Source organism: Hyperolius riggenbachi, chromosome 1 (assembly GCF_040937935.1).
Source record: "Hyperolius riggenbachi isolate aHypRig1 chromosome 1, aHypRig1.pri, whole genome shotgun sequence".
In the NCBI taxonomy this organism is placed as follows: domain Eukaryota; kingdom Metazoa; phylum Chordata; class Amphibia; order Anura; family Hyperoliidae; genus Hyperolius; species Hyperolius riggenbachi.
This window is the reverse complement of record NC_090646.1, coordinates 189063077-189074037: the sequence shown is the minus strand read 5'-3', so window position 1 is coordinate 189074037 and position 10961 is coordinate 189063077. Positions and strand designations below refer to the sequence as shown.

Sequence of the window (10961 nt, the reverse complement as noted above, 5' to 3'; positions counted from 1 at the left end):
TTTCAAAACCAAATATGTATCAAGCTCTGTTTTCCATTTCTTTTAAGCACTGGTTACTTAGCAGAAGCAAAAAGAAACGATCAGTTTTTACATTATTACAGCCACAAAGCTCCAGACAGGAAGGAAAATCAAATAGGGACAAAGACAACAATGAATGTAACAAACGTTTCTAACCCCTTTTCACACTATTCAAGGCTAAAATTAAAATGGTGTGAATAAATAATGCACTATTTTACTTCATTTGTTGTACACCTGAGGATGACCGAGTAGCTCAATAGTATTTGTGTGCTTGTGTGTGTACAATATAAGAGATCATATTAAGCAAGTTTGCCTCTGTCGTATCATTTGAATATTGTGAGTAGTTGTGGACTGGTGAACCACAGGGGGTGAGCAGCACCGGCAGCCAGTAGTTATACCCAGTTAGGAGGTGAAGCAGAAGTCACAAATTTTGCAGATTTTACCTACACAGGACTGCTGAGGAATGCATGCAAGCTGGAAATGGAATTGCTTGCATCTCATTGACTACCTTACCAGATAACATCTCTGACAAACTAGAGTTTGTTGATTCCACATATCCTCAGATAGGATTATCACTAGAGGCGCAACAGGGCCAGTGTCATTGGGTGGTGCTGATGCTAGCAATTGATGCAATCACATCCTACACAAACAATGAGAGCATCTACAGTGGGACAAATATCTTTATATTATATTATATTTACGCAAAAACAAACTTATAAAGTTCCGTACACACGCCGGACTGGAGGCAACGACGGGTCCGTCGTTGCCTCCCGCTGGGTGGGCGTTCCAACGACAGTCCGGCGTGTGTACGCACTGTCGGCGGACTGATACGGCTGTTTCTGAGCGATCCGCCCGGCGGATCGCTCAGAAACAGCCGTATCAGTCCGCCGACAGTGCGTGCGTACACACGCCGGACTGTCGTTGGAACGCCCACTCAGCGGGAGGCAACGACGGACCCGTCATTGCCTCCAGTCCGGCGTGTGTACGGACCTTTAGTCTCACTCATGGTCACCCAGTGAACAAAAAACACAAAAACAGAGGGGCACATCTAGGTGTATACTCTAGCACTATACTCTAGCATCTCATCAGATTTGGTGGCTGGGTACGTCTCATTCTGGTAATTCAGTCTCAGGCTACTGCTGTTTCCCTTCCACTCACCACATTTCCAGGTTTTAATCTGGATGGTACAGTTAACTCCAGGCAAACATCAATGGATCTAAGTGAACCACCTTAAGTATCATAAACTGTTTGTTGTTACTAGTAAAAATTAATTTAAAACTATACAATGAAGAGAGAGCATGTATCACATCATCCACTTTGAAAAGAGACTGACTATCTCTGGTTTATTGGAGGTTTTATGAAGATCCACTGGTTTCATCTGAGTTTGAGGCGAGGTCCCTTTAAAAAAAAAATGTTGGTTTAACTTGTCTTTAACCACTTGAGGACCCACCCTTTACCCCCCCTTAAGGACCAGCGCTGTGCTGAGTGATCTGTGCTGGGTGGGCTCTGCAGCCCCCAGCACAGATCATGTAGCAGGCAGAGAGATCAGATCACCCCCCTTTTTTCCCCACTAGGGGGATGATGTGCTGGGGGGGTCCGATCTCTCATGCCTGCATGTGGCTGGCGGGGGGGGCAGCTCAAAGCCCCCCTCCGCGGCGAAATTCCCCCCTCCCTCTCCTACCTGCTCCCCCCCTCCGGAGATCAGGGCTGCACAGGACGCTATCCGTCCTGTGCAGCCAGTGACGGGACGTCCCCTGTCACATGGCGGCGATCCCCGGCCGCTGATTGGCCTGGGATCGCCGATCTGCCTTACGGCGCTGCTGCGCAGCAGCGCCGTACAAATGTAAACAAAGCGGATTATTTCCGCTTGTGTTTATATTTAGCCTGCGAGCCGCCATCGGCGGCCCGCAGGCTATTCACGGAGCCCCCTGCCGTGAATTGACAGGAAGCAGCCGCTCGCCCGAGCGGCTGCTTCCTGATTAATCAGCCTGCAGCTGGCGACGCAATACTGCGTCGCTGGTCCTGCAGCTGCCACTTTGCCGACGCGCGGTATGAGTGCGCGGTCGGCAAGTGGTTAAACACCTCCACGCATTCATGTTTGTAGCTTGACTAAAGTGACCTTTTCTTTGTAATTTTGCTACCCATGCACACTATTCGTGTTATGTTATCATTAACTTTTATGCGATTGTTAGTTGTTTCCTTAAAACCAGTTTTTATAACCTTTGTATAAGAACATTTCTACAATACTGGTGTTTTTTTTTAGAAAGTAACTGTGGTTTTATATTTATATACTATGTAATATGTACCTGTCTCTTTAAATTTTAGGTGGTTACTACCTTTAATATGTGTAGTGAAGAAAAATGACACATGGAATAAGTGTTTAACAAAAGAAGAAAAGGAAGGGCAAAAAGGCATGAAAGCCAATAAACCAGCTGATAGCTGTAAGTATTTATAAAGGAATCCTGCCTGCTGGTTTAGTCCTAACTGATAGCCTTCAAAACGGTTTCTCAACCGTTACCAATGTATCACTTGAGAAATATCTCATTGTAGGGGAGGATCTCAAGACCATAGCAACCATATTGTTGCAAAACACACTGATGACATTGGTTTCAGATGTATTTCTAAGCTTCTGAATGTTCCAGTGAGTCCCTTTTGGGCCATAGTTCTGGAGCAAAAAAGAACATCAATTCACCAGTTTTAAGCCACAACCAGGTGCTACTTGCCAGATTTCTAGCAGAGGAAAAGCATAAACACAAAAGTTTCCAAGAGCCAAGGACCACACACGGACAGCTTCAGAAATACTTGAATTAGCAGGTAAGTTGAAGTTGTTTCAAATAAACCAATACAAGGGCAAACCCAGGATTTTCAAGGGGGGGTTCCTGAAAGGTCTCCCTCAGCTACGCACACTACAGTATAATAATATGGTAGGACATCATGCTAAGTACACATAATGCAATTTCCCATGACAGGATCTAATGATTATTTATGACATGTCCGATCTGCTCCCGATCGACAACGGGATCGTTCGGGAGCAGTTTGAATACAGATAATAATGAATGCAACCGACATTGGTAATGAAGGGGACAGTGAAGCATTCACACAGCAGGGCACAGGGCTGTGCTCATACCTGACTCTGTTAAGTTCCCCAGAGCTGCTTCATGCTCTGTACATACACTGCTGCTATATCCAAAGGCAACTGTAGCTGGGAAAGAAATGGGGCAGTGCTGTAAGCTGCAGGATGCCTGCAGATATTCTGGTGTCTCAACTTGTGCCTGTCCCCAGACACTGCACTGGCCCTGGTCTGAGGGGAGATTCTGGGCAGCTGTAATCCCCCCCCCCCCCCCAACCTCCCTGCATTTGCCTATGCAATATGTAAAACACTCACCATCATGGCTTCTGTGCACGCTTACTGCACAAGACTCCCCTGCTGAAGAAAAAGAATATTGAAGGGGTTTTTTTTAGGCTAGCTTCACAGTGGTCATAATTCATGCATTAAAATGTGTGTGAACTGCAATGGAGACTGGGCATATACTTTAATACACAGCCTGCATGCAGCAAGTTAGATCGGTTAGAAGTTAGAAAGGTTAGATCAGTTACAAAGCAGCATTGTGAATAGGCCAGTAGAACTATACAGGTAGTGAGTTGACATGCAGAATTATTTTGCAACACAACTGAGCACTGTGAACTAGCCCTGAAAGGTACAATGTACTGTCACTGTAAGAGCTTAATTTTAAATCCTTTTAACCATTTCTGCCGCACAGACGTGAACCTCACTTCCGCGGCAGAAGCTGCTGCAGCAGCAGGAACGTGTGGCTCATGTCTGTGCAGTCTGCGGAGCTGTGCTCGCGAGCGTGCGGGCATAAGCCCAGGATTGCAATGTTCCGATGTCAGGGGAGATTGGTGGCAGGGGACAAAAGTCTCTTGAGCCAATCTGTGCATGTCCGCCCAGTTTTTGTTCAAAAACAGTGATCATTCTCAATTGGTGCTGCTGCGCTGTCTCCTGCTCATTTCCGCCACTCCCGCTGCTGATTGTTAGATTAATGAATGGGAACTTTGTTCTCATTCATTCATCTCCCCTCAAGGTCACCGTTATCATTGAGATGCCTGCGTAACTTCTGAGTAACACAGCTACTCATTACTTCCTATTAAGCATACTTATTGTACGCTTATTGGAAGTAATGCGCGAGGACATCTTGTTGCCAAATAGTAAAATTACTCCTACATACATTAGGGACAACATTTTTTTAATATGTATGTCAAGAGGGTATATTATTATTAAATTATGGGCATGTGATTAGTGATGGATGTAAAAATGAAAAAATGCATCTTTATTTCCCCAAAAAATATTGTCACCATACATTGTACTAAGGATATAATTTAAATGTTACAATAACCGTGACAAATGGGCAAATAAAATGTGTAGCTTTTATCCACAGTAGAACGTTTTATTTTAAAACTATAATAGCCGAAAACTGGGAAATAATGAATTTTTCCATTTTTTCCCTATTATTCTCATTAAAATGCATTTAGAATAAAATATTTATTAGCATAATGTACCACCCAAAAAAGTCTAATTGGTGGCAGAAAACAACAAGGTATAGATCATTTTGTTGTGATAAGTAGTGATAAAGTTATTGGGGAATGAATGGGAGGAGCACTGAAATGTGAAAATTCCTCTCATCCATAAGGTGAAAACAACCCTCGGGCTGAAATGGTTAAGTAAATGCATTTCTAACTACAGATGCATTTTAAGTTGGAACACTATCACATTTAATTTTGCTTTGTCTGAATTCCTTTTGGCACAGTCTCCAGGATATTTGGCAAACGTTGACGCTCAGCCTTTGATAGCACGGCATTTTTTTCTCTGCTCAGATACAGGAATTGTGCGAGATGAAAAGCTTGACCTTCACAGTGCAGAGAAAGTGCACTGCATGTATTAGCTGTCATGTGAATTCAAAGTCTAATTCTGCTATCGATAAATTGCTGTAATGCACATTAGTATCACACAAGTTATTTGTAATTTAGGGGCCTATTTACAAAGAGTGCTTATCTGAAACCAGTAGAGAAAAACATGATCACCACTTTTGTCCTGCCATATTTATAAAATGCCAATCATATTGTAGTTGGAAGAGATTACTGCTTGATTGCTAATAGAGATGTGCTGAACTATTTAGCCCCGCGAATAATTCACAGCGAATAGGGGGTTTTCACGTTCGCCCCCTCAGGCAAATATATGCAGTGTTCGACCCGCCCCCTATACATTATAATGGAACCAAAATTTGGCCCCTTACCCCAGAGTCAGCAGACACATGGCAGCCAATCAGCTTTCCCTCCCACCTGGACTGCCTCCCCCCCCCCACCCCCACCACCTATCAGAAAGTCAGCACAGACGCCATTTTGCAGTCTGTGTTTGGCTTCTGTGCTAGGCAGATCAGGGAAAGTGACAGGGCGAGGGTTAGGTAGACCTGTGTTCTGTGTCCTCAGTGCAGATTCTTTCTGCTACCGCATTGTCCCCTTTGTGTCCAGTGCACAAGTTAGCTGTTGGAGACAGGTCTGCTGGTCCTAGTAGTGCATCGATCATAACCCAATAATCCTTTACACCACTACGTGCATCTAGGATCCACTGCTGGCCCTTGAATAAGACCTCAGTGCTGTTGGAGACAGGTCTGCTGGTCCTAGTAGTGCACTGACCATAACCCAATAATCCTTCACCACCACTACTGGCATCTAGTATCCACTACTGCCCCCTGTATAAGGCCTCAGTGCAAAATCAGTGTTTTTGGTCACTTAACTGTCATTGAACTACCTTAGCCTGACCATAGAGGCTGGAAAACCATGATTGCCTGCACTCCCACAATTGTGCGCACAAGCACGGCGGCGACTACACACCACTACACAAAGATTACCGTCGAGAGGACTAACATTTATGTCTTGGAGGTGTAAATTAGTAAAAACAAAGATATGCTCACCTGGCATAATCACTAAGGTCTTTGCCGTGGTTTGCGGACTGCAGTGCATTAAAAACTCTGCATTTGGTTTGTCAGTGTGAAGAGGGGGTAACCCTTACACTACCTGATGGACGTGTATACACGCCGAACATGTTAAAGCACTTTATTCCACCAATTTAGGAATGTAATGTGTTTTCTGTCCTTTAGAGATTGAAACATGACTCTGCATCGACTAGGTAATTTTGGTGGGACTTTTGCCATGGATCCTCCTCTGGCATGCCACAGACAGTCCAGGTGTTAGGCCCCTTGAAACAACTTTTCCATCACTTTTGTGGCGAGAAACAGTCCCTATAGACCTGCCCATTAAAGTCTAGGGAGATTCGCCATATTTGTCTGTTCGTGAATCTTTGTGTAGATTCGTGTTCGCCGTTCGCGGATCTTAAATTTGATGTTTGGCCCATCTCTAATTGCCAATACTGTAATTTCTTTGAACTGGTGATCTGCAGTTCCATTCACTTGAAGGCTCTGTTCACAATGGTCAGTTGTGTTGCAGAAAAATTCTGCATGACAACTCACTGTGCATACAATTTTATGGGCCTGTTCACAGTAACAGATCACGTTTTTTTAAATTGCTGCATGCAGGCTTTGTACTAAAGTCTATGGTTAGTCTATATTGCAGTTCACAGTCATTACAACGCATGAGTTATGCAACTGACCACTGTGAACCTAGCTGAAGTGAGTAATGGCTTTCCAGCTGTGTTGTAATTTTTATCTTTGAAACACGTTAGGTGGTTTCATAGATTTCCACTGTAGCTGAGTACTGGTACTTTTTAAAGTGGCCATTTGATGGGCAGCTTGCCTGTTTTCCATTGTAGCCCATGTTGTTTGCCATTATAAAAGTGGGTAAGATTATTTGCCAAGTTATAAATTGGTGATTTGCTTGATTGTCCCTTTGTAAATGTGGCAAATGGAACTACAGCGCCATTAAGGGTTTGTTCACAGTGGTGGGCTGCAGTGCGACATAATGCCTGCTTTGTAATGGGGCTTGCTGCTCTGCAATGCACCACTTATGCAACGTTTACAGTGAGGTGGGTGCAAGCGGTATAAGAGCATATGGCATGGTAATGCAGTGCAAGCACTGCATCACCGCAAAAAGTGCACGTTTACAGTGAAGCATACTTCTCATTGACTGTGTGCTTCACTGTACTTCACTGTATACGATGTAATGTGCAGATAATGTGCGGCGCCGCTCTCCCGATTTGTTGCATTGCCTTCCTGCTGTCACAGGGAATGCAACGCCCACTGTGATCGTAGCCTCTGCAGTTATTACAAAAACTGTGATTCCTCTTGAAGTGTTGCTTTCTTTATTACTGCTTTTATAGATATGGTGATTTTAAAAGTCTACAAAGATGTAAAACAAAATCAGGCAAGAAGCTGAAATCATGTTTGCTAAAACCTTTCACAATAAAAAAAAAGAAAAAACAAGAATTTAGCTTAAAAACATAAGTGAAAATGTAGTTTAGGTTGTCTTTGTTTTACTTTGTAAGATCTGACAAGGCTTCACTGCTACAGTAGTTGGGGTTAAAGAAAATCTGAAGTGAGAGGAAAAACAAAAGTTTGCTTTCTTAAAACAGAAAGAATTTGCGATTATTCAGGTTGGAGTGAGCTTGAGATGTCTCCCAGAGCAACACTGCTGAATATATGCAAATTAACCATTGTTACCCTTAGAAGCTAAACACACCTCCAGAACCGCTGGAATGCAATGATGTGTCAGCTTGTTATTTTGTACAGAGCCATAATAATCCAACATGCATACAGACAGTCTTATTATGGCTCTGTACAAATGAACAAGCTGACACATCATTGCATTCCAGCGGTTCTGGAGGTGTGTTTAGCTTCTAAGGGTAACAATGGTTAATTTGCATATATTCAGCAGTGATGCACTGGGAGACATCTCAAGCTCACTCCAACCTGAATTATCGCAAATGCGTTCTGTTTTAAAAAAGCAAACTTTTGTTTTTCTTAGCATTTTAGTAAGGGGGCTTTTAGGACCATTGTAGCCCCTTACACACTTCAATGAGTTCTGGTTCACCAGGAGCTTGCTGGTTAGTCTATACCTCTCTGAAGTTAGAGGGATATGGAAGCTGCCACATTTGTTTGCAACAAAGCAAATAGCCAGGCTGTCCTGCTGCTCCCTGTCTCTTATACTTTACATCACAGACATTAAACAAGTATGCAGATCATATGTTTGACTGAAGCCTTTCTGGATTTGCTGCATGCTTGTTTCAGGTGGTTGATTCAGACACTACTGATGCATGAAAGATCTGCAGGACACCAGGCAAAGCTGAAGTCAAAACAAAGAACAAAAATGGAGTGTTGATCACAGTCAGTGGGGAGGGTAGTTAGAAAAAGGGGTTAACATTTGGGGGAAAGCTAAGGTTAGGCATTCTGAAGGTCCCAGGGGCAGATTTTGTAATAAGGAGGCTAAAGTCAGTAGGAAGATTATCAATCTGCCAGTATTTGGTGCTGGTGCAGAATCCACCGGTGCCAAATGAATACATACCATGCTACACAACTATTTCACTTATCTGTGAGCAATTTTTGCTATGGTTTGCTATTTCCCAGACAACTAGTGAAAACTTACCAACAGCAGACATCTGTTCAATCCCTTCTAGATTGTGGAATATCTTCCTCCTCCTCCTCCTCCCCCTCCCCATTGCCCAGCTCACCCCTAATAATGAAAAATATCGGTAATATGTTAGATTAATTTAAAGCAAATGTGGGAGGTTTTCAAGGCAAGCAAATTGATACTTATCTCGGGAGGAGGAGGCCTCTGAATCCTGGAGAGACTTCCCCTGTCCTCCTCCACTGACTCGATAAAGCCATGGGACTCCCGAAGCGTGGCCACATTGCACCTGTACAGTAGCTCGGGCCTGCTTGTGCTCCAGCAGAAAAAGCCAAGCCTGACTGGTCTGAAGAGGCCCCATGTGATCATATCAGATTATGGTTGGAGTACATGAATCTAGGTTACATTCTGTAGACACTGGGTTAATGTAGCACACATTTCGTACTTGAGAATGAATGGACCACAATCAAATATGACCGTTCTGCCTCAGTTCTGAGAGGAATACACAGAGAAGAGCCTACAGAATAATCATGCCCTAACTGGTGCAGCAGCATGGGGCCTAGAGGGCATGGGGCCTTTGTGTGGCTGCACAGCCTGCACGGGCCTATGTACGCGGCTGATACCACTTTAAGTCGATGAACAGAGTCTAGGTAGCGTTTGTTGAATTTCAATATCAGTGTAAAATGTAACACCTTTTTCCAAATAACTCTCACCCTTTAAAGAGACTCTGTAACAAAATTTTGAGCCTTATTTCTTCTTTCCTATATGTTCCTGTAGCTGTTCTAATGTGCTCTGTATTACTGCAGCCTTTCCTATTTGCACAGTGGCTGTATTATCTCTGTTATATGATCTAATCTTCTCTCTTCTGTCAGCTCTGTCGGCTGAGGCTGGAATGTGTGGAATGTGCTGCACTGCTTGTCATTGGCAGAAGCTATACATGCCCTCTCCAGGCCCCCTGCAAACTCTGTATGACTCACACACTAAGCTACTCTCAGCGTATCAAATTGCTATGTCTTTTGTTTGTAAACACTGCATAAAAATGGCAATTACAACCCAGGATTGCAGCAGGGAGAGGCAGAAAAAGCACAGAGGGGCCCAGGAGAACATAATGAATAGAATGGTATGCTTTTTATTGTAAGAATTTTACAGCACAGATTCTCTTTAATATTACTCCAACTCAATAGACTTGAAAAAGCAAAATTTCAGAAACAATATCACGTCTCTATAACATTCCCTCACAAACCTGTTACTGGCAACACCCAGAGCTCACGAAAAAAAAATCAAAACAGATTTATTTTAATGGACAGCGGCAATACAGAAGTCCATTTTGCTGCATGAATACTCGAAGACTTATAAAAGGGAACTTAAATGGCACTTTATATGCTGTAAATTCTTCACTAAGCTCTGCTATGTAAAATTAGTAAAGAAAATGTGTGTCTGTATAATCCTTCATTCTTTGTCCATATTTGTCTGCAAATGCAATGATCTTGGTGTGCTGTGTTATTTTATAGAATATATATCTTATAGCTGACTTTTACAAGGAGCTGCATGAATGGAACTCTTAAAGCCCCGGTACAGGATTCCATTTTATTCATAATTATGTTTGTAAATATTAAAGCAAACCTGAAGCGAAAATAAACTTATAAGATAAAGAATTGTATATGTAATTCAGCTAAGAAATAGAACATTAGTAGCAAAGAATAAAAGTCTCATGTTGTTTTCCAGTACCGTAAGAGTTTAAATACATGTCAGTTGTTGTTTATGCATTGGGGCCGGTTTACACTTGCAATAAAAACGCATCCATTCGGTACACTTTTTGGAGCAGACAAAAAGGAGGAACGGATCTTAATGTTAAAAATATTGGCTGTCTTCACTTGCAAATAAAAACGGATAGGCTGGATCCGCTCCTGAAAACTGAGCCAAGAGTCTAAACTCTGCACTTTTTTCTGAAAAATGAAATGAAAATGAAAGCCAAAGCAAAAATTGATCTTTTGTTCCCGCTCAGATCTTTGCACTCAAATCGTATGCCAAAGCAAATTGCCTAAACTTCCTGCTCCTCCCCTCAGCACCATCCTTTCATGTTTCCAGTTTACAAGCAGGGCTTGAGCAGGGTTTCAAACATGCCAACCAAGTGGTATTTTAGCGGTACAAGCAGTACATTAACATTAACGATATGTGACTATGAAGGTTAATTTGCGAATTTTTCTGCTACACAACTGACCATTGTGAACAGAGCCTTCAAGTGAATGGAACTGCAGATCACCAGTTCAGAGAAATTACAGTATTGGCAATTAGAGATGGGCTGAACATCAAATTTAAGATTCGTGAATGGCGAACGCGAATCCCCGCAAAAATTTGGGAACAGACAA

The 10961-nt window shown here is 42.8% G+C and overlaps 1 protein-coding gene across 1 annotated transcript in view; it reads left to right on the top strand.

Annotated features, from left to right (window-relative positions):
* Positions 1-2677: 2677 nt before the first annotated feature.
* Positions 2678-10961, top strand: part of EDNRA (endothelin receptor type A) — a 136417-nt gene continuing 128133 nt past the window's right edge. Inside the window, exon 1 of the mRNA XM_068279297.1 lies at positions 2678-2832. The gene's annotated coding sequence lies outside the window, so the exon portion shown is untranslated. The remainder of the gene's footprint in view (positions 2833-10961) is intronic.